Source organism: Larus michahellis, chromosome 5 (genome assembly GCF_964199755.1).
Source record: "Larus michahellis chromosome 5, bLarMic1.1, whole genome shotgun sequence".
Classification (NCBI taxonomy): Eukaryota; Metazoa; Chordata; class Aves; order Charadriiformes; family Laridae; genus Larus; species Larus michahellis.
This window is the reverse complement of record NC_133900.1, coordinates 79,267,683-79,287,490: the sequence shown is the minus strand read 5'-3', so window position 1 is coordinate 79,287,490 and position 19,808 is coordinate 79,267,683. Positions and strand designations below refer to the sequence as shown.

Genomic DNA, 19,808 nt, shown 5'->3' with positions numbered 1-19,808 from the left:
TTTTTCATGCTTGTTTATCTAAACTTGAAAAGGAATAACCAGTAATGATAAAGATGACTCTATCTATTAAAGATCTAATAGGATTGCAAGAGTTGGAAAAGCTGAACTATTTTATGCTAAAACCTGCTACGCTTACTTTTACCAGAGTACTAGAATTACTCTTAGTTCACAATAGTACAGCTATTTCTTATTTTTGCCAATGTTCCCATGTGCCATCCAATGTTACCTGGAAATGTGAATGTCCCTGTATCAAAGAAGAATATATTGTATAATGTTTATATTTACTAAAACTCACCTCTGGGCAAATTAGTCAGCTATGTATTCACTCTTGAAAACTTTGGTTTCTATTTGCTGACTCATAATGACATTCGATTGCACTAAATATCCATAGTAATGTCAAGAGGAAAAAAACATAAATATTTCTTTGTTCTAAAACAGTTTTCACCTCCATCTGAAATATAGAGTTGTTTGGGGTTTGGTTTTTTTTGGTGACAGAAATAACTACTGAAAGAAAAAAATATTGGAAGAAAGAAAGATTCTCATTAGGCAGAGAGGTTTTTTTTTTCCCTGAGACTGCATTTTGACAAAGTATGATTTTTAATCCAGTTCTAAAATATCAAAACTGATTCCATTTCCAAACTTCCTTGTAAAACTTTTCAAGTAGTGTAATTGCAGTTTGGTTATTACCGTGTGAGAATATTGGATTAGCGCTGAAACGAACTGTGTTATTCAACAGGTTTTTTCTTTCCTACCCCTAGTACTCTATTATGACAACCTAGGATAATATTTATGCTCACAAAGAAGAATTACTTACTTAATGGGCTGTCTTTAGTTTCCAGAATCGTCATTTATTGATAGAAAAAATTTGATAGATAAAATTATTTTCTGCTAATGTCACATTAGCCATATGAATATAACCATGCCTGAATCCCATTCTTGTGTCCTTTACTTTCTTTCACTGGGCCTAATTCTGGCTTTCTCATCCCAACCGATCATTCTCATTACTTTTTTTTTTTTTCTTTTGCAGGGGAGCCAAAGACTAGTGAGAGAAATAATTATTATTATATTTAAACTTCATTGTTATAATGCTATGTGGGGAAGAAATATCTGTATTTTCCCCAGTGTTGGGCTATACAAATGTGAATGGAAAGAGAGAACAGACTGTAAAGTTTATTACTTGTATTCCTTATACCCCGTATTCATGGGAGCTTGGAGTTTCTTGGGATGGTAACAGAATAGGATATTTCAAAATCACTAAAAAATGGCTTCTCGTTATTCTTAGAAATGTCCACAGTAAGTTCTTTGCTGACTTCCATGGGAGCAGAGACAGACTTCAGAAATTCTACCGTAATTAAACAATTCACAGAAAAGCAGCAGCTCTTAGGATGGAAGAGGTTTTTTAAAAAAGGGGAAAAAAAAAAAAAAGGCGTAGGGGGAGTACCCAAGAAGAAATACAATTTTCACATTTATCTGTACCCACTGCCGCATCGAAGGGAGAAGCCAATTATGAAAAGAGATCCTACATCCTATTCTCCCTCAGGGGAAAGCGGCTTTCAAACAAAGCCCGTGTTCGAAAGCCGCCCTCCTGGCAGACGTTGATGCCTCTCTCATCCAGCCCCGGTTCCCCCACATCCCTGCCGTCCCCAGGCGCGACGTCGGAAGAGGGGCTGTTGGCAGAGGTGAAGGGGGCAGATGCCTCTGGGATGCGGTGGGTGAGAGCAGTGAATGAAAAGAGGTGGCATGAGGAAAGAAGAGACACGTTGGAGAAAAATTACGTTGCCATCTTTGCAAGTATATCAAAACACCTATCGTAATAAAAAAAAAGTCATACCATATTTGACCTCACATAGTCTAAAAAATCCATCTTGGTCTACACAATTTCTTGCAATTCTTTGTGGTCTTTTTTTTTTTTGTCTAAAGAATCATAGCTATAAAATACCTGCTTTTTTTTTTTTTAAAAAAATCTTATTTCACATACTAATTTCCAGTCCCTGGACAGGAAGTTTTTAAAAAGGCTTAATCAGACAGTGACCTATTGGCTACAGCATTAAAAGAATCAAAGGCAGTATTTCAAAACTCAATTAAAAGTTTCTCATTCCCTTGTGACATTCCCTTTAACAGAAAAGAAAAAGGTTTGGTTTTTTTTCTTTTTAAATTCAGTCTTAGCATACATTAGCGTGTAGACCATGATTACTGAATTGAACATCTCAAACTTGGTCTCACAAGTTCTGAGACTTTCTCATAATTTTATTTGTGGTTAGTTTGGGCTCAGCTTTGATCTACAAATGGTATGGATGTCCATGCATATGTCCAGCTTTTACCATTTCCAGGAAGAATGTCCAAAGGACAGAAGTGTCTGTCTCATATATACAGGTCAGAGACTGAAGTTATAGCTGCGATGCAAAATCTTAGCCTTGAAATCTTTCTAACCCTTTGAGAGCAATTTTACCAGTACTTATTGAGTGGTGTTTTTAAGTTGGCTTTTGAAAACTTTCTACGGGTACCTGTTCTTTGGGAGGCTCATGGTAATAATGTTTTTCAGACTCAGTGACAGAATTTTCAACGTTGTCATTTACATAACAGATAAATCAGCTTTAAAAATGTTCCTGCACATGTATATACCAATATCAATCCAATATGAAAAAAGTAAACGTATTGAAGAAGGTAAGATAAATCAACTGATCCGTAACGCCAAAAATAAACCTTCTGAAGATTTGGCATGTCACTGAAAAAATACATTTTAAAATCTGCTCATAAACCGGTAAGGAAGAAGAGGGCAGGGAGCAGCAGTATTTATTCTCCTTATATATGCTTATATCTAGCTTCCAGTTTCTCTGAGGGACAGGGAAAGAACGAAAACAAGCTTTTTGTAGGTTGCCATAAGAAGGTAAGAAACTGAATTGCTGCGAATCTGCACTAAATCTTCTGTGAAGCGTCTGGATTCTGAAACCAAAGCTTGGTGGGAGATTTGGTAAGGCCTAAAAAGTCTAAAGGGAAATGCTGTATGGTACGGGAAGATCGAGTCTGATGCGAGGTGATGCTGGGCTAAGCCGACGCTTAGAGCTGCTGAGGTAGGGTTGATGTGTTGTGAGAGCTGCAAAAGCCCAGCTGCAGAAACCCATGCTGCCGATAATTTGAAGAGACAGAAGCCATTACTCTCTCCTGTTATTTTCTTTCCTTTGATAAAACCTCTGTTTCCCTGCACTTGCAGGCTCTTTGCTCTGCTATTCTGTGTCAGCTGGTGATCAAGACCTCTCCCAGCACCTATGAAACTACCTATTAGAACAGCAGCGTGTGTATGCTGATTTAGCGTGGAAGCGGTTAACCAATGTGAGCCATTTTCTAAAAGACCTTTTGTTCCAAATCAAATTAGGTCGTTAGCAGAGGAGATTGTGTTACATTACGGCATCATATTTACAGGTGAAGGTTTGAACTCAGAACTTGGGAACCAATTTCATGCTATTCTGAAAATACCAGCTTGGGACCGGTGGCAGGAAATTAATTTAACACAAATAAAACTAATAGATGTAAAACAAGGCAAGCGATGAATATCCACATTTTTAATTTAGACGACTACTTTTAAATGGGAAATGTAGGGCTTTTGTGTTTGTTGCACTGGGCTCCCTAGCACGATTTGAAGTTGCTGGGCTATAACAAAACAATACAAAACAAAACAAATGAACAAAAAAAACCCTTTTTTTTTCTCAGGTGAATAAAAAAAAGAGAGGAGAGAATATAAAAATAAGTAATGTCTGAAAAAGGTAATTTCAGGTGTTAGGATCTCTATAAAGAATTCCAAAATATGACCTAGAGTATTAAAAAGAAAATACAACAGAGAATCAAGCCCTCATGCATGTATTCAGCTCTTCATTATTCAGTGAGCCAAAATAGTCCTGACCCCAACTGATAAAGGTATGGAGGTCACTGCAGAAACTTTCCAGTTCTCCATAATGAGTTAGTTCAGGGTCAGCTGAGCTTGTTAACTCTGGCTCAGCACTTTCCTCGCTAGACTCGTGTGGCTGCTCCGAAACCTCAGTGGGGCTCCTTGCTCTGCGCCTGAGTACTCCAGCAGCAGGGTTTATTAGGTTGAGCGCAAAAGTAGCCTGGATCCAGACCTGGGGGTCCCACAGGGCTAAACCAGTCTGATAACCCTCCTGCAACCAGGGGATCAGGCAGTAGTTGGCCTGATCAGTAGTTGGCCTGGCCTGTGTAGTTGGCATGGCTAGAGATAACAAGTCTACCTGAACTTGGTGTCCTTCTGAGCAAAATTGATGAAATGTTTCTGGAGCACAGAGACATTCTGCCTATTTAAAAAAAAAAAAAACAAAACCAAAACAAAACCAACAAAACAAACAAACAAACCAAGCTGCTTTCAGCAGCAAAATACCCATGTTTGTACGGGGTTTCTCTCATCTAATAGCACTGCCTGGCCCAAGGAGTGCTCAAAAACAGCTAAAAAAGGGTGTCAAAACTGAGTGTCATTTCATTATGTTTCTATGAATATAAAAGCTTACAGATGCAGAGTCATACATTAAAAAGAATTGAGCCCATTCAGTTAAAACCATTTCTCTTCAGAACAGAGATTAAGGATACACCTAAATCAATTTTTTTACGATAAACTGCCCCAAACAGGGGTACTTTTCTTATTAGGGTTTAAATGTTGGACACGTTTGAATTAAAATTCAGCAAGTGAAACATGATGCCGTTATATTTTAATTCTTCAGCTATCATTCAAAAAGGATCATAACATCCTCAACAAAACAATGACATCTCGTACAAAATATATGTAAGATGTGGTGACTTAATTACAAATAATTGATTACTACTAGCTTTTCTCACAGCACAGGGATTCAATATAAAAGATTAATTGCATCTAGGTGGTACATGACACTATCAAAAATTTCTCCAAATGCTTCTGACAGATATGAATTTCAGGTTGTTTGCAAAATGGTAAATATGAGTGAAAACATTTCAGTGAGATGCACTAATAGAAATTCATTTCATGCAAGAATCTGTTTACCCCGGGCACCAGCATATGCCACTATGTTTTAACTGATGAAAAGAACAGAGTGGAAAACAGCCCCTCTAGAAGACTTGAATCTATGGATGTAAACAGGTTCCTTCCCTGAAATGACTGAGACACATTGTGATGACACTCGGCTGTCAATCATGAAACCTCGACTCTTGATCTCTTTAGTGCAGGTGACATATCTGGGGTTGTTTTCTAAAGAGCGTTCCATGCTGTTCTAGCTAGAGGAGGAAAGCTTTTGGATACATCCGGAAACATGACTTCCAGGAAAAGCTACAAATAGTTCTCTCCTTCACAAAATTACTTTGAAATAAATTTGCGCCTTAGAATAAAAGATTTAAAAATAAATCAGTTACCTACTTCTTAATGTATCAAGACATCAGGAAAAGGCAGCCCAAAGCAGGATGCTTCATACTGCACCATTCATGTAAAACTTCCAGTTCCATCTCTCTAGCATTCCGGGTTGTTCTTTTGTGTTTATTAGGACTATCATATTTAACATGTAAAATATCGTATATCCTCAGATAATAGAGCACTATACTTTTCCATGCGAATAGAATAAAACAAATTCAAAATCGTCCTTCTGGGTGCTTCTCTATATATCAAGATATAAAGGGATTATAAAACAATCAGTAACAGAGAATCCTGCAGAATAAGACAGAGAAGAACAATCTCACCTTTAAGAGGACATACGAGAGTTCTCTAAATAGCTGAGATACCTGACAGCATTTAGTATAATGAACGCTCTAGGTATTTGTTGGCTTAGCATTTGTCCTGCATAAGAAGTCACCCAAAGGGACAAAAATCCTTGTGTATGGATATCTCCTTTCCTCTAGTTCTGAAAAGGAGACGGCAGCAAGCCTGTATCTTACCAGGAATGCAAAACTGTGCTCCAGACCTAAAACTATATGCAGCGTGTGGAGTCCTGAGAGCAAAACAAGAAAACACCCAGTGCTTGGCTGAATATAAATTCAACATGTTTATCTCAGAAATGGTTTGGAATTCCCTTGAATTTCCAAAATTTCTGAGTGCAGCTGAACCTCAACAGCTCCATCCCTCAAAGAATTCCGTTTCTCCAGCAAAAGCGAAACATCTTAAAAATATTCTTGAATGTAACTGCTGAAGAGTAGGCAGGTGATTAGGGAGTTCGCTTGACATAAGGGAGAAACTCTCAGAACCTATTTTGTTCTGTTGAGATTAATATTTTTCAGACCCAATCAATGAAGCGGGAAGAAAAAGGACATCTTATGTGAGTGTCCAAAGCAAAACATAATTTTGGGTTAAGGAGACATTTTCAGCTTCCTTTCACGTCTTAAGTTAGAGAAACTTGCCTTATGGATCAAAAAGTAAATGATCAAAGCCCAACAAGTCCAAAAATAAAACAAAATTCATTTAAATATCAGTTTTATTTAGAAAAAGCCCTTATTTTTTCTTCAGACAGCACTATTACAAATGGTCTTTCAAAGTTACGTGATTTGCAGTAAGACAAGCCTGTTTTGGTTCTCAGTCATCAGTAACTAGGCAGATGAGAAACGTCAGCGAGTTTTGCACAGTCACTCTTCCTCATTAGCAGAACTAGATCAGTTGCGGTCTCTTTAAAGAAGAAGCCTGGAAAAAACATTAAAACTATAAATTCTTAGGCAAAAGGAAGTGTAACATGCTAAAAAACATAGAAAAAAAGTAAAACGCTCAGCTAATATGATTGGAAAAGGAAGTATAGGTTACTGCCACGACTGCTGAGGTAAGTGCAGAACGTGAGAAGTTTAGGTTGTTTCCCAGAGCAGATCCTTTCCTGGCATACTTTGAAACATGAAGTAATAATTTGAATTTCTATTTTAAGTCTAGTCCATGAAATAAGGAGGAAACATTAGGGAAATACAGGGCAAATGTAACGAATAACTTGAAATATAGAGGATGGGAAAGTGTTGAATTTTCTACTAAGCAATATTTGTAGGATCTTGACACGCCTGAAACTTGGATCAATCTCTGCATTTAGGTAAGTCATAGATTTTTCTGCCTTACAGGTCTACCAAGAGAGAAAATGGGAATAAATTCTTCCTTTATCTTAGGCTTTGGTATTTCATTGGTGCCATGACCAATTCCGTTGAATAGTAGAAGAGGCCCTTTTATGACGTCCAAAATGTTTGTGGATTTGTTTTGTGGTTTTTGTTTTTTTCTTTGAGACAGGGTATGCCAAGACAGACCACAGCGAGCTGTCGGAGAGAGACGAGCAAGACAAATTAGTCATGTGAAGCCTGGAGGAGCGACTCCTGCTATCCTCAGCTACTGTGGGTACTGCTACATCCCACTGCCGTCTGCAGGGGCTCACGAAGTAAAGCAGCCGCAAGGTAATTAAACAGCGTTTAGCAGTAGCATTTGAAAATGTAGATTACGGCAGGAAAAAACAATAGGTGTAAGTTAGCTCAGACCGCAGAGATAGGAGATAGCTGACATCTGGACTAGTTTCTGCTTTCTGATGAAGGCAATTTTAGGGCCCAAATTCAAGAGAAAATTAAGAGAATGAATTCAAACCATACATGAATGTTACGCAGAGGAATACTTGAGTGAATGCTGGTGGGGTTTTGTGTGGTTTTTTTCTTTCAATTAATTTCCTTTTTAGATAGCTATGTGATGTCTGGGTCTGAAATTATTAGTTGAAATAGGATCTGAAAGCGGAGTCTTCACATCTAGTAATAACTCTGCCTTCCAGCTCTTTTGGCAAATGCAAAGGAAATGCAGCATGAATTAAATCTAGGCTGTTCCCTTCATAACTGTAAATTAAACAGTTCTGACAAAGTGCAGATACCAAAACCACTGACAAAGCAAAATCTGGGCAGATATCACATGCTAACCAGCTCTGCCAAAATGAATATGAACAAAGATGCTTATCCTAATTTCTGTAGAAAACTACAACTAAACAGCTACAGAGAGAGCGGGAATTTAAAGTGTTAAGATGAAGCCCAAATTTATTTCTAAAACGTTAGAATAGGTGCTCTGCACATTCTAAGATTTTGGGGTTTTGTTAACAATTTTCTGATTTATTGATTGTTGTCCAAAGAAAGATTCAGCTGAAGAAAAAGGAAGCTACCCTCCTGAATACAAAATCAAAGGACAGAGATTGATAAAGTAAATCTATGACAGGGCAAGAAACCAAATTACCTTATTTCAGATGCAAACTAATGACAAGTAGACAAAAGCAAGACAAAAGAAGCACATATTGGTTTAAACAGAATTCCTCCTCCCTGAAAAGGAGGAAAGAAAAATCCCTAAACCCTTGCTCACATTTGAAGTGAAAGACAACAACTTTTCTTTTCTTCTCTCCTTTTCTATTAAAATCATTAATACCATATTTTCTACGTAATTGGTTACCTCATTATAACACTCTTACAGTACAACAATTCTTCTAACAGTGCTATTCTATGGAAGAACACTGCTGTATTATGATTTAAGTGATTCATGAGTGTTAAAGGAAGAAGGACATTAGAGAGGGGTAAACAAGGAATGGTTTTAGGATGGAATTTACCTGTGGCCTTAGCACTGTTTATAAACGGCAAATACAAATTATGTCAAAGGCATTGAGAAATAGGCCCCAGTGTGGGAAGGCAGAGTGATGAGCAGCAGAGAGATGGAGAGAGGAAACTATTTGGAGTTCGTAACAGGTCATGTTGTTACTGCAAGGCACAAGGACCTAGTTACCTGTTCCTGTATGATAATTGCTGGCATCTTATCTATCTGCTTCCACATGGGCCCTGCATTTACAGAGCACTTCAGCCCGCAGAGATGGATTGCTGTTCCCTTAGGGCTTTGCAGCAACTTTCCCAGCAGGAGATGTATTTGACCTACCCAACTTTTCACATGGACCCAAAAGATTAAGACTTTCCACAGATGCAGTGAATCTCACCTGGAGTTGCAATTCGCATCAGTATTTCCATTCGTTCTGTGCTTTAATCTTCAGCCAAACTCTGTTCTCTGATGTAGGGAAAGCGAACTATTTTCAGCTCACCTCTGGAGTCATATACGGTGTTAAATTTCCTCCTTGACTTGAATGGAGTCCAGTATATTCCTATATTTTTGTGAAATGCCTTCCTACCAGTGTGTTTCTCAGACACTGGCTTTCCCCAAAGGCACCGTGATTAATTATTTGATGCATTATTTATACTGCAGGCCTGTAAAGGAAGACAGAAACGCTACCTTTTAGCACTTGCATTCTAAGATGTATAAAAGCCAGTAAAAGTAACAGGATGAGAGCATATATTAATTTGAGTTTAGAATACATAATATATAATATTATGAAGAGTTTTATTGTGAAGAGGTATTAATCAGAATTAAAGAAGCAAATATGAGTGACTGGAAAAGATTAGTTAAAGAAGAACGAGGCATGAGAAAAAGGACAGAACTGCTGGATCAATTACATCATGATATATAGATTTTATTCCTGGTGAGGAAATGTGTATATCAATCTCCTGGCTGCTGAAAAAGTTTGCATGACATTCTTGGTTCAAGAAAAAAAAAAAAAAGGGATGATGATACCCTAAGGAGAGAAAGTTGGCAGCTGCCAAATACAGGACTGGAGGCTCAAGGAACGCCTGGCCTTAGCGTGTCTCTGGGATGCAACTATAGCTCATAAGTGATTGGGCAACGTAGTTTGGCTTGAAGTCTGAATAAGAAATAAAAAACCAAATAATTTCTGTAAAGGAGGTGACAGGCAAGGGTGCACTGTTATGACATGAAGAAACGCTGTCTCATTTAGATCATTAACTTCAAGGAAAGGAAGAAGCAAGAGCAGCTGAACATTGACAGAGGAAGGCGTCCAAGACTCCGCAGCTGGGGCATTACAGGGACAGGCTGGGAAGGAACAGTTGCGGCTACCAACAAAATGAAAAAGCTGTGAGTCTTTTCTGCCCACACATGTCACTGTCTGTTGTCGGGATTGCTGTGTCAATGGCTGGAGATTTCTACTTTTTGTCGCTGGAAGAGTAGAAGGCAGCGCTGTGTTAAGCAGCCTGCATGGTTCCAGCTGCAGAGACAGGAAGATATTAGGAAGCCTTGGCATAGCCATGCTGCCTTTGGCTAAATCTGTGTGTTACTCATAATAGAATAATACCTTTTCTTTTTTCTGTGTGTAGATTGTTTCACAGTGGTAAGTAAAATGTCTTCCAAGAGCTGAAACACCTTGTGAAGTTTTTAGGGTAAAATATGTACCCCCTTGCTGTCCAGTTGAAGAGCAGTGTACAGAAGATGTATAAGATGGCTCTGCAGTATTCTTATAGGAGGATGTGGTTGAGTCGAAGAAAAACCTATTAACATTTACAGACTTAGCTATTTGCCTCTGCGCTTCTGTATTCTGGTGAGAACTAGAACGGCTACAGTAAGAGCTCTGAACAGAGCTGTGAAACAGTTAATAAGAGAATCGTTCAAATAAAATGAAATATGACTGTCCCCATCAAAATCCAGAAAGGCTGGAAACGTCGTGGAAAGCAAGGCACGTCTCGTGAGACACCCAGTCAGGTGCTGCATCCTAATCAAAGCTCAAAGAACAATACTTATGAGGTTTGACTGTCACTAATGCTAACTATTCTTAATTACTGTGTTATTAAAATTTCTTTTAAGTATCCTTTGATTTCTAATACCATTAGAATGGCAAGTATCTAATAAGTTCCCGTCTCTATCTTTCAGAGATTTCAAAGGGTTATTACATAACAGATTGCCGATTTATCCAACAATGAAGTAAAAATGCAATGCAGAAATCCAGACTTCAAATAAGTCCGATGACCTAATTCTTTATCAAAAGCTACACTACGAAGCAGAAGTAGGTGTTTAATTATAACACGTCCACCACCATTAGGGCTGGGGTTTCAAATACAAACAGGAACTACAAACACTTCTTCCAATACTTTCATTACCTGAGCTTATTTTATCTCCTGTAATACAATGCTATTAATGCCTTTCCCACAGCTGTACGTATTATAGGTAGCGGTATGAAATATTCACATGAAGCACGCTTTGAAGTGTCTACATTACTTAGCAACTTCGTGTCACTGGAAGAGGAACGTAAAAGCGGAAGACCATGGAACCTTTCTGTTGTTCTATTCACTTTGCTGCGTTTCTCTTCACACTAGGTTTTCTTAGCATGCGTTGCAAGTGCACAGCTATAAACTGGATGTTACTTAGGCTCTTCACATAGTGATCCTGGAAATTTGTATCTTACTATGGCCATCTGTGGTCTTGGAGCCTTGCTGTTTTCTGCAAGATTTCGGTAATTTATTTCTAGCGTATCTTCTATCCCAAACACACGTTGCCTGAACCCACACAGAGTAAGTTTTCGCTACTCAGAAATACATCCAAATTCATTAGCCTTCCTAATTTATCTTGGCATACACAAGTAAGACAGCCTTCCAGAGGTGCAATACACGGGATGAATCATTTATCTGCAAAGTAAATGAGCTGAGAATATAGGTCATCAAACAATATTCAGCAAATATTCATTACTTTGTGCTGAGTTCTTAATATCCAGTATATTGTGTGGTTAGATTTGTTATAGTTTTACTATTGTTGCATATGTATGTATGAATATAATGTATTTATCTTTGTAATGGACTTTTTACGACAGCAACAGAGTTGTATAATGTTTTCTGATGTTATTTATGTAAATCTGTGTTGCATGATATGTATGCATTAGATGTAAACCTTATCATAACCAATAATGGCTTAGAACAGAGGTTCTATACATAATATACACAGAACCTTAACTGTCTTATATGTGATATACTTGGAACTTTAACTGTCCACTATTATACAGACCAAATGGATCCTACCTGCTGGAAATCAAAAAAGTGAACTCTGCTATCTGAAACCGTTCATATCCAACCTAATGTGTTGTCTTCCCTCAGATACTCTAATAGATCCTAGACAATGTACCTTGTCACTGTGTCTGCCTTCTGAGGTCTCCAAAACTAAGCCCAGAAATTATATCCTGCTCTTTCTTCAGCATTTGTGCTCTCTGCAACGCACAAATATACTTGCAGATCACATAGACATGCTCAAGCTAGCCTGGACAGGCCTCTTCAGGCAAGCGCCTGTGAAGCAGCACATATTGAACTCTGTGGAGCCGTAACCACACTGTTATCAGGAACTACGCTGATCGAGGTGTACCTTTACAGGCTGCACACTGCACTGTAGGCACACCCTGTGTTAAACATAGCCATTCACTTAGCATTGCCTGTCATCTCCACTGGGAAATAACAACTGGGAGTAACTAGAGTAGTTTACGTGTCTAAATCTGTGATAACTTTGTTTCCCTATATAAAGGTACATTGGGAGGTGTAGGACTTGTCAGATATTTTAAGAAAAAAAAACCCTTTGAAGCATTCTGATCTCAGAGGTTAGTATCTCATCTCCATCCTATGCAGGTTTTAACCAAATATTTGCAGACTTTCCCAGTGGGGACCAATAATATTCCTGTTTATTCCATGTAGGTTGTTAGCTGTAGACCTGTTTCCAAAATAGAATCATAGAATCATAGAATCACAGAATCATGGAATGAGTTGGGTTGGAAGGGACCTTAAAGATCATCCAGTTCCACCCCCCTGCCCTGGGCAGGGACACCTCCCACCAGACCAGGTTGCTCCAAGCCCCGTCCAGCCTGGCCTTGAACCCCTCCAGGGATGGGGCAGCCACAGCTTCTCTGGGCAACCTGGGCCAGGGGCTCACCACCCTCAGAGTGAAGAATTTCTTCCCAATATCTAATCTAAATCTACCCTCTTGCAGTTTGAAGCCATTCCACCTTATCCTGTCACTACATTCCCTGATAAGGAGTCCCTCCCCATCTCTCCTAGAGCCCCTTTAGGGACTGGAAGGGGCTCTAAGGTCTCCCTGGAGCCTTCTCTTCTCCAGGCTGAACCCCCCCAACTCTCTCAGCCTGTCCCCACAGCAGAGGGGCTCCAGCCCTCTGAACATCTTTTTGGTCCTCCTCTCAACCTGCTCCAACAGCTTGTAATGTATTTTTATAACTAATATTAAATAACTACAGAGTAAGGGGTCGGGAGACACCTTCCTTTTACTGAGAGGCAGTACTGCTTTCATCAGGTGAAATTTATAAAAGATTGAATCTCAGCGTCTCATCTTCAGCCATCTCTCTCTAATACGATTTTAATGTCTCACATTCACCAGTGTTTGCTCTAAGACCTCAGAGATGAATAATGGGGAGGAAGCCTAAGGATGTCCTTCAGCATCACTTGCCTCACAGATGCCACTCACCATTTGATCATAAAACTGCTTCTTGTAACTCAGCTGAATTGACTAGGATCAATAAAATATGGCTTTAAAGCTACTTAGAATATCTTAGTGCAGGAGTGGTATAGTTGCATTCTGTTTCATCTTTGGTGCAGTTTAGCTATGAACTGGCAAACTTGTACTGAAGAAAACATGGAAGATTCAAAATTCAAGGAAAAAAGCTTTCACTGAACTAAATGGTGCAAAAAGACACTACTGTTGGTTTCAAACAGTGATTCTGGGATTATATCCCATATAATGTCTTTCTTCGGAGGAAAAATACAAAGCAGTAGTGGTTTTCTTCATATTTACTAAGGAATTTGAGAAAAAAGCTGGCTTCATAGAATTAACTGGATATTTTACCATTCACTTCAACGGATCTTGGTTTTGTCTGTAAGCCTGATGAGTTTCGTTTTGTTCTAATATTATCTCTGAAATAAGATAGAAATGCTTGGAAATTGAAATTTCAATTTTAAGGTTTCTATTATGAAAAGAACAAAATAAGAATTCTTTGTGAAGGGCTGCTACCAAACGAATACTTGTCATTCTCACTGCTTCATTCAGTTCATGCAGCTTTGTAAAAAAATTGATTAGATGCATTCTTCTCCTAATTTGAGCCTTTTAAGCATTAAGGCAACAAATTTAACTCTCCTCTGATGATGACTTGCCAATTTCTTTAAGATGTTCTTTCCCACTTCCTTTCTCATGTTCAGTGTATGAAATTTTGTTATGCATCTGTTAATATCACGCTTTTCAGATATTTTCCAGTTTCCCACCAAATTCTTTTTACTTACATTTTATCTTTTCTTACTTGTTTTAATGAAGAGCATGGTAATTTTCTCTAAGTTCAAACCTTAATTAGGTTTTGGTGCACTGTATCTGTCTGATTCCAATAAATATCTTTCTTCTTCATGTACCAGCACATAAAAAAAGATAACATATAGACTCTTTCCCGGCTAGTCAGTGACTTGCTGTGTAAGGTATCTTAACACTTGAAAGACTGAAAAATAAGTGTGAATTTCCATTAATCCACATGCAAAATGACTTAAAATTGGAGAAAGGATACATTTTAAGATACAGTCTGATTTTTTCTAAGTTATGCAGCTCCTACTCTTTTAAGGCTCAGATGCATTTTTAATGCCTGAAATTAAACAACGGTTCACTGCCAGCTTCCATTTGAAAGTTTACCAGAAAGAGAGAATGTTCTTTTCATCTCAGATACAGAATTAATTCAGGTTTTGTTTTAACTAACTAACTAAGAGAAAGCATGACCTGGTTGTCATGGTTACCTGTCTGTGTTAGACCTATCACTGACTGAACCATTAAGAGTAATTCTACCAACATACAAATGGACTTGACTACCCCTTATGTTACTTTAGCAATAATAAAAATTATAAAAGGGAATGGAGTCTTACATTACACCTAATTATTGCCCTTTTTATCCTGACAGATTATTGTTTATAACACTAACGGAGCGATACATAAATCTTTATGATCATCTTCATTGTTCTCATATTGATCTCCCAGAAAATTTGAAAGGCTTTAGAGTAAGTGGACTGAACAAAATAAGGGTATGACCTTGGGTTAAGCAGTATCCATAAAATGTAGTGTGTAGCTTTTTTGCTCTCCAGTAAACAGTTGCTCCTTCTTCTAAAGCAAGAAGCGGATTACCTTAAAATAAAGGAATATAAAAGAAAAAATAATATGGAACATCACCAATTAATTTAACTGACCTTCTGGTATTCACATTTAAATATTCACATTTTGTAATATATATCTTCAAAAGGGCAAAATTTGACTTGCAGTAATTAAGAAAACTTAAGTGCTTCTCCTCATCTGTATCTTTTAATGCCTTACTAACGGAAAATCTGGCAGTAAAAGAAATATCAAAACAAATTATTCTTGAGATAAGTAGCTTACGTAATAGTGAATCATTAACTGCATTTCTTTTCAGAGCTTTTTATAGTCTTGAAACCTTCTGTGGAGTATAGTCTGAAAAACCATAGAATCATAGAATGGTTTGGGTTGGAAAGGACCTTAAAGATCATCCAGTTCCACCCCCATGCCCTGGGCAGGGACACCTCCCACCTGACCAGGTTGCTCCAAGCCCCGTCCAGCCTGGCCTTGAACACCTCCAGGGATGGGGCAGCCACAGCTTCTCTGGGCAGCCTGGGCCAGGGGCTCACCACCCTCAGAGTGAAGAATTTCTTCCTAATATCTAATCTAAATCTACCCTCTTGCAGTTTAAAACCATTACCCCTCATCCTATGGCTGCCCTCACTGATCCAGAGTCCCTCCCCATCTTTCCTGTAGGCCCCCTTTAGGCACTGGAAGGGGCTCTAAGGTCTCCCCGGTCCAGGCTGAACCCCCCCAACTCTCTCAGCCTGTCCTCACAGCAGAGGGGCTCCAGCCCTCTGAGCATCTTCATGGCCTCCTCTGTTCCAACAGTTCCGTGTCTTTCTTATGTTGGTGGCCCCGGAGCTGGAGGCAGTACTCCAGGTGGGGTCTCACCAGAGCGGAGTAGAGGGGCAGAATCACCTCCCTTGCCCTGCTGGCAACGCTGCTTTTGATGCAGCCCAGGATGTGGTTGGCTTTCTGGGCTGCAAACACACATTGCCAGCTCACGTTTTGCTCCTCATCCCCCAACACCCCCAAGTCCTTCTCCTCAGGGCTGCTCTCAACCCATTCTCCGCCCAACCTGTATTTGTGCTCGAGACTGCCCTGACCCAGGTACAGGACCTTGCAAGGTAAATAGGATGTATACATATTTAAAAATCAACCAGCAAAATGTTTTTAACAATATTTAGGAAAGCTTTTTCTTTGAAATTCCAGAAGATATTTAGCATACTTACATGGGGCCTTCCACAATAGGGTTTGTTCAATCTCAGAAAGAAGACCTTGGTTCTTCATAACCAGTCATAGATAAAAGAGCGTACATTTTCAGTGCACTCTAAATCTGAGCATTGAACAGATGTCCCCCCTGCTTAACGGGTCTGTCTCACTATTTGAACAGGGATCATTAAGCCTGGATCACCAGACTGTACTGTAGATCTGCACAGCATCCTCTGTGCACCTATGACTCACATCTGTGAGCATGGTGGGGAGAAAATTATTTAAACTTGTTAATTCACAAGAGTTAAAATTTTGAGTTCATAAGAAAACTGGAGCCGTGTTTTACAAAGTGACAGCGTGACACCTCCTCCCAAGGACATTAGCACTAAAGCACACTCATTAGCTCAGAACAAACAGCAGATGGCCCTTGGAGTGTGGGATGCTTATTTGGAAACAAATTGAGAGCAGGGATACAGAAAATCACAGTTTCTATCCAAATAAAAAGGTACGGGGCCAAAGAAACAGCTGGCATAAACTGGCGTATCTTCACTGAAGTCAGTTCAGGAAGACACTCCCATTTCTATTAGTGGAGCCCTGGACACCAGAGCTTTCCAGGGTTTGGAAAGGTTGCAATTAGAAGGGAGCTCAGGAGGAAGAGAGTATAGCCATAAATTGAACAAAAAAAGCCAAGCCCTAAACAAGCAAATTGCAAGCTATGCTCTGGAATACATTCCAATCAAATTCATTTTGGATTAATCAAAAAAATGGTTTGTTTTCTTTGGAAAACATTAAACTACTTAAGTCTGATTTTGTCCCTTTAAAATGGGGGGGGGTTTATGTGAGTGATACATGAAAAGATATTTCTGGCAACTCATTGTGAAATCAAAATTCCAAACTTCTCAATTCCAAATGTCACAATTAAGAAACAGGGTTTTATATGCAAGCATAATTTCAGGGAACTTAATCTACTTTTGGAATGTTTAGATTCAACAGCTGAAAAAAAACCAACAAATTTTAAAAATAACTTTTACATATCCTTTACTTTCCCATTTATAAGGAATATATAGTGTTTTTCTTTTGACTCATAAAATCTGATAGGCATCAGCTGCTATATAAAAGCAAAATATGAAATAAGGGTGGTCAAAGGACATATTTTTGATGTTTAGATAGTGTCAAAAGAAATCTCATATAAAACTCTGCCAAGAACTTGAAACAAACCGAAGTGTTGATGACATCAGCTTTAATTACTGTTAATTTTTTTGAGAGGGATTTGGTGGCTTTTTGATTAGTTGAAGACATGAAACGGCCCATGATATTTCGTATTCCTTCTTCCACTTCCATAATGCTTCGGTGCACCTTTCCAACATTACAATCATTGCAGGCTCTTTCCAAAGTGAGCGTTGTGGCCCTGTGAAGATGTGGTCGTGGTACACACAGAGGACAATTTTGAGCTTTCAGTAAGAAATAATGGCCTGATACTTCACCCCTTCAGCAATGTAGAAATGAGTAAGAACATACAGCTTTTATCCAAGGAACTGATTGATAGATCTGGGGCAGGATCTCACAGTAGTTCAGTGTGTTCCGCAACCTCTTAGAGGCTTTAAATCTGAGTGCCTATGTGGTTCTTCACTACTTTTCCAACAGTTGGATCATATTTACAGCTTGATAAACCAAGAAGCTTTTCCCTTTTAAGTTTTTATTACATTAACTTAAATTTTACAGATTGGTAAGTATCCTTTTCTGCTAAGGTTTTGGTTTCTTATTGAATTTATTTTCGTAAAACAAAGTTCTAAGGTTCCAAGTTCTTTTTACAATCCATATAACTATAACAGATTAGGAGCTGAAAATTATTCATTGACATTTTCTGTGCTTTCTGTAGTACAATATTTATGTAAAAGTTATTAAAATAAATAAAAATATTTTGGACACTAAAATTACATTGCCATGTCTCTAGAAGGACCAAACGTGGAAATCAAAAAGTGTTACAACATATGTCTATGACATCTGCCATTCATTTTTATTACGTTTAACTCCTCAAAGATGTATTTGAGTAAGCAGAATATGGATTGGCATCCAAATTGCTTATAGAATGTTTGTTGTGGTATTTTTACTATAGTAACAATTTTTAATGATGTATTCTGTATGTCTCATCAGTGATGTTTATTACTGAAGATTCATAAGCTGCTAAAGCATTATTAAAAATATCTGAAGAAATAACCTTCTGAGAAACGCTCCTGCATTATTTACAGGTATTTCAACAAAATGAGGGACTTCGCATAATCTTGTTGTTTTCTGGTACTAGAAGTGGGAAACCTAAATTTCATTAGACTAGTTTTGGATCTGAAGACCAGAAGAAGAAGATGCTTCTTTTACTGAAAATATCAGTCCATTTGACTAGGTCTTGTAAAGCAAATTCGATGTGGAACAAGCTACCCACACGGGAAGTCACTTCTAAGATCTCAAAAAAGCATTCTAGACTACTCACTCACAAATCCTTCATTTCCCTCAATTTTCTCTTCTATTTGGAATAGTAAAAATCTATTTGCTTTTACCTCTCTTTACAAAAAAAGAGAATCAGAATGTTCACATGACCTAGCCATGCTTAGAAAGAAGTCTTGTATACAATTTATCACTATTATCTGGGTCAGACCTAATAATCTATCGTTGCCTCAAAGCAAAGCAATATTTTGAGCTGAAAAAGAAATATCCCAGTGTTAAAGATATAGACGCACATCTGTAAGAATGTGGACAACTTATTAGCTATTCTGGACATTTAATATGAACAATATGAAATATCCCCCAGCTGCCAGATTCCCTTCCCTTGTACTAAATTTCACTCTGGTTTAACTCAAAAAAAAGCTATGATCAAAGACTAGATTAATTTCATCTGGTTTTCAGCTGCAACACAAAGAGAAAAAGGCCAGTTCGTCTAAGAGGAGGGGACTAATTGTCTGAAAAGAAGTACCAGTACTTATTCAATGTATTTATCAATGACATGGAAAATGTTGAGCAATGAGGTGACAAAACCTGCAAATTCTATTAAATCATTCCAGTTTTCAGTTTTATGAAGCACTTCAGAATGATATCACGAAGCTAGGTATTTAGGGAAAGTGGTGACAGGCGTGAATACAGGAGAGAGGGTAGAAGTGGGCATTAAGAAGAGCTCTTCAAACTACATTAGAGTAGCAAACGGTAGAGACTACGCCATCTTAGCTCTAGGAATACCCTCGCTTTACCACTTCCCTACCACAGAGGGAGGAATCTATGTTTTAACCCTTCTTTTCCATAGTTTTGTATTACGAAGCAGCCACAGCAGAGTTTTTGATCTACTCTTCTTATCAACTCCTACTAACTGAGGGGAAGTAAGTCCTACCAATAGACAACTCATTCACTTTTTGCTACTTACATGTTTTTACGTTGTTTTTCCTCTTTACTATGAGAGGTTCCATAAATACAAAACCTGCTTAACAGACAGATTTGCCTTTGAAAGATTACATTTGTGTGATCAATGTTAAGCAGTGCCATCCTTGTCTCATAGACACAAAATATGTCATATTCAGATGGAATATGGAAGATCTCTGAAGCTGTAATGAGGCCAAATGATTTTGATATTAGCAAAAGTAGGATTATTGTGTCCTAATTATTTGATATTAGCAAAAGCAGGATTATTGTGTCC

General features: G+C 38.3%; 1 protein-coding gene across 1 annotated transcript in view; it reads right to left on the bottom strand.

The window, feature by feature from the left end:
- Positions 1-9,098: 9,098 nt before the first annotated feature.
- Positions 9,099-19,808, bottom strand: part of LOC141744075 (uncharacterized) — a 31,204-nt gene continuing 20,494 nt past the window's right edge. Inside the window, exon 2 of the mRNA XM_074589357.1 lies at positions 9,099-9,195. The gene's annotated coding sequence lies outside the window, so the exon portion shown is untranslated. The remainder of the gene's footprint in view (positions 9,196-19,808) is intronic.